The following is a 5013-nucleotide window of genomic DNA, read 5'->3' as shown; positions in this document are numbered from 1 at the left end:
ACAATATTCAACTCCAGGGGCTCAAAGCTTCACATAAAAAATTAGCGAGCTGTATCACGGTGGCTGTGAAAAGCAACTTTTCTGTCATCAGTTATTATAAAGGTCACTGAAGGAGTGTATTGGGTTTGCATGGCAAGGTTTTGGTAGTGGGGGACTGCAGGTGTGTCTTCCACAAGAAGATGCCACAAGTTCCCCTCATGTCTACAGAGCCAACGGCAGCCGGCTCCAAGACAGTTAAGTAATCTCCCTGTCCATATCTTGACCCATGTGCTTTTCATCATATTTTTCTCCCCCCATCTTCTTGAGTAGGAGAGCAATAGAGAAGCTTAGTAGGCATCTGGTGTCCAGCCAAGGCCAACCCACCACAAGCAGAATGATAAACTCCTGTAAAACAGAAGAGGGACAGAAAGAATCATGCACTGAAAGCATCCCCATACGATGCCACAGAATGTTTGGTTTCAGCTGGCCAGCACAAAAGTGTTAATTTCTCTATCAACACGCACTAGAACTTCGGCCTGTCACCCCACTCAACAATCTGCACACTGGCATTCAGTGGGAAGAGCTGGGTAGAACAGCACAAAGAAGCCCAAGAGCAGGATGAAGAGCAGTTACAGAACAGTTATTTACATGACAGGTCTGGTTTGTAGCTGGGTGGGTAACCAGGCAGTGGGAAGTGTGCTGTTGACTCAGCCTGTGTAGCTCACTCTGGTCACTTTTCTATTGGGGTGATGGACTTCTTCCTCGGTGCTGTGATTACTTGCAGGGATCTAGGGGACACCAGCAGCTGGTTTTCCAGCAGATGTGTGACAGACAGCCCCCCTGCTCTTCTCACAGGTCAGAGTTCCTGTAGGAGGGACCACAGAAGGAGGAAAAACGGTCTGCAACCATTATTTCTAGTCCAGTATAAAATCACCAACTGAGAAACTGAAAAATAGGTGGTATTTTTTTAGTTTGTGTGACCAAGAGATTTTAAAATAATTTGGAATATTAGCATCGACAATCTTTAGGGGGAAAAAAAAAATCCATCAAAAAGTCCGAGGTGAATATCTCCAAAACTAGCTAGCTACCAGTACTGCTTCCTCATGTTTTCCAAAAGGTGACTACATTAGTAACAGCAGAAGATTGGGATGACAGAGAGGGGTGGATTAAATGAAGATTTATAAGTATGGCAGTGCACATACTAAAGAAAGCACAGCTTGCTGAAGCTCCAGCTAAAATGTTTAAGAGGTTGAATACCCAAATCAAGAATCTGACAGTAGGAAAATAAAGAAGGAATCAGACCAAACTGTTCTGCGTGAAGTCCAACAACTCATATTCTGCATTTGACAAAACAGGCAAAGGCTCAGATAATACCTATGTTACCGAAAAACGTGGTAAAATCAGAAACAACTCTTTAACACCAATTTAGTATTAAAGAGCAGGCATTCTTTATTCACAGCACCGGATGCACGGGGGATCGCTCCTCCTAATGTGCATACCTTACACACCTTTCCCATACAATTTATAGATCAAAAATTTACACATTCATACATATTCATTATTGTCCCTTCTACTGATTGGTACAAACTTGCTCGTTCCATGTGTAAATTACTGCACAGGCTCAGTTGTCCTCTTCCATTGTTCTCTTTTGAGTAGGTGGTATTACTTGGGTCGGTGGTCCGTGAGTCAGTGGTGACAATCTCCCCCTGCCAGAATTACCTTTTACCTACTTGGTTCTTAATCTTGGCAGTCCTGGCCAGTTTTCTCAGTCCGCTACACAAAACCACATTTTGTCATCCTTTTCTGACAGAAGCATGTTGTCTATTGTTTCGTTCACATTAATGTTTACCTAGGGACTAAAATACAGATCAACAGATACACTGATTCGTACACTCCATGTTCCCATAATATAACAACATCCCTGGTCGATTAATTTCATCACTTTGGTTACACCTAAGCCACTCTCAGAATGGCAAGACTGTGCAGGGAAGAACAAAAAAAAAAAATCAAGTGATAAAAACAAATAACAACAATTATAGCATTCCAAAATCCATTTCCCGTAATTTTTAGTTATATTCAAAAGGCTTAACTAATGTGGCCAGAACACAAAATCTTCTCCTTTTATTTTGGTTTTGTTTTTAAAGTTATGGAAACCTAGAGATAGTTTAACTACCTGAAAAAGATGACTTTCTGTATTCATTACATTTTCTCATATTCTTTTGTTCCTGCCTATGTTGAATACAGACTCATATCATTTTTATTTTAGTGATGCAGTCACATAGACAGCTTTCAGTATTTCTGGAAGAGTGAAATATTTCCAGACAGCATCCTAAAACTGTTCTTTCCTTCCTATTCAGCTCTTATCCAGACAAAACACACATTTGTCTTATTGTGAATTTTGGTTCAGCACCCTCTTGCTCAGCTTACAGCAGCAATATTTATTCGATATATTCTGTTTGCATTAACTTAACCAAGTGTGTATACTCGTGGTTGTGTGAACATTCACAGACTATTCAAACCCCATGTTATGCCCAAAGAACTGTCTCGGAAACTATGCAGACTGTTGGATTTGTATATTTTAAAACCTCTCCTGTTCATGACTCAAGAGAAGCTAGAAAAACACACACAAACACCACCACCCTCCCCCGATTATTTCTCCATAGAACAGCCAAGTTCTATTGCATAACTCCTCATGCCTTTTTCACCTCTCCAAATAGCCAGACTAAATCAGCTTATCTCTTTATTTTCATTTTCAGTGTGCATCCAAAATTAATTTGGTCTTTTACCACCAAATCAAATAATTTTATCTCCACACACACCAAAAAAAAAAGAAAAAAAAAATCACAAGATGTGTCTTAACCTATCACAGTCAAGGAAGAGAAAAAAGAAAACCCCCTGCACCGCTGGCAATTTCACAACTGTAGTTTTCCTCATCACAAAGGTTCACAGGTAAATACATAGAGCAGGGTCACTGTCAGGTGAGTCTTTCCACATCACACTCTCACTGCAATTTAACTTCCTTGTCTCATAGTGATCACATCTCCAGGCCAACAAGCAGCAAGTGCTGCATTCATCTTCCATGTCACCATGAGCAAAGACACCTTGGAGATATAAGGGCCACTTAACACAGCCTCATGGCCAGCCTCCATACTCACCATGTTGTAAGCTACATAAGAAGAAAAAAAGACATTAAAAATTATGTTACAGCCATCATCCTGGTTTCAGCTGGGACAGAGAGTGTTAAATTTCTTCGTAGTAGCTAGTATGGGGCTATGTTTCGGATTTGTGCTGGAAACAGGGGTGATAATGTGCAGGTGTTTTAGTTGTTGCTAAGTAGCGCTTACACTGGTCAAGGACTTTCAGCTCCCCCTGCTTTGCGGGTGCACAAGAAGCTGGGAGGGGACACGGCCAGGACAGCTGACCCCACCTGACCAAAGGGACATTCCATATCATATGATGTCATGCTCAGCGTATAAAGCTGGGGGAAGAAGGAGGAAGGGGGGGACATTCAGAGTTATGGCATTTGTCTCCCCAAGTAACTGTTATGCATGATGGAGCCCAGCTTTCCTGGAGATGGCTGAGCACCTGCCTGCCCATGGGAAGTAGGGAATGAATTCCTTGTTTTGCTTTGCTTTTGTGCACAGCTTTTGCTTTCCCTGTTAAACTGTCTTTATCTCAACCCAGGAGTTTCCTCACTTTTACTCTTTACGATTCTCTCCCCCGTCCCACCAGGGGGGGAGCGAGCAAGGGGCTTCACGGTGCTAGGTTGCTGACTGGGGCTAAACCGTGACATGTAAGAAACGCTCGGCTTCATCACACTTAAAAAATTCTACTTCCTTACTGTACTGGCAGCCTTGGTGACATATCGCTCTGTGCGGACACATATAAGTAGTACCCAGTTTCCAAGTCCAGCTTCCTGCTGTCTGGAAATGCAGTGGAGATTGTGCCTTTCCGCTGTGGACACTGTGCAGGTATATGATGCAGGCTGGCAAGATGCAACTCCTCCAGCTTTTTTTAGACAACAGATTTCTATCACTTTAAAATGGGCTTTGAAAAACTGATGGGGAGGGCAAGATTCACCCTTAAGGGAAAGGAAACTGCTTTTTAAAAATACTGTGTTATTGAATTAGGCGCGTTGGCTGACGTACAAGTAAGACTGGAGACAGCAGTGGAACACACACCTGTAACAAGGTTTAAACAATGATCACTTGGTGCAGTAGTTCACAAGTTATATTTAGTAAGGGGCATACATAGATCCCTTTTCTAGCAGAAAACCTAGCTTTTCTGGTATTGTCCCAGTTGAGCAGAAGAGGGGTCTTCAGATGATCTGTGCTGGATTCCTATCAGATATATCATCCTGTGCCACTCTGCAAGGGACACTATTACTTTGTCAGCTGAGGTGACATCACTCTTTGCATTCACATTAAACAAGAAGCAAAATTTCCCCTGGTGAACTACAAAGTTTCGGTGTACCGGTGAGTTGGAAATACAGAATACCAGAGAGTGCTGCATGTAGTTTTGGATCTCTCTCACTTACATTGCCCTTCAGCCAGATTGATCAGCAAGAAACAGAGTGCAGCCAGAACCGCCCATGTCTAAGCCATCTTTAGCAGAAGGAACTAACATTGCATAAAGTGAAGGCAAAGAAAATGGTACATAGCCAAAAACTGTTGTGCAAATCCCTTCAAAGAAAACATGTAGTAAAACCTCTGTTTCCTTTGAAAACAGTTCTAAACAAAACCCCATGTCAAGTATCAGTCTTGTACTGAAGACAGTAAAGCAAAAAGCATTTTAAAAATTAAAAAAAAAGCCACTACTGTTTACAAACAACTTTTAAAAATCCAGGATCTGTGATACCATTTTGCAGACACCTCTAGCTGCTCACTATGCATGTCCAAGCTATCTAACACAAAGACAGCTACAGACCTCTTACTGCTGCTTCAGACTTACTTGCAGAAGATGAAAAAAAGGTTTTGCACGAGCAAATATGTACACATTACAATTCTTTCTGAAAAAAAAAGATCAAGGTAACAG

At 41.8% G+C, this 5013-nt stretch overlaps 1 pseudogene; it reads right to left on the bottom strand.

Moving 5' to 3' along the window:
* Positions 1-234: 234 nt before the first annotated feature.
* LOC104044627 (cell surface glycoprotein CD200 receptor 1-A-like) lies at positions 235-4583 on the bottom strand (annotated as a pseudogene).
* Between the last annotated feature and the right edge of the window lie 430 nt (positions 4584-5013).

The sequence above is a fragment of the Phalacrocorax carbo genome, chromosome 1 (genome assembly GCF_963921805.1).
Source record: "Phalacrocorax carbo chromosome 1, bPhaCar2.1, whole genome shotgun sequence".
Lineage (NCBI taxonomy): Eukaryota > Metazoa > Chordata > Aves > Suliformes > Phalacrocoracidae > Phalacrocorax > Phalacrocorax carbo.
The sequence above is the reverse complement of the archived record's forward strand: the minus strand, read 5'-3'. Positions and strand labels throughout refer to the sequence as shown.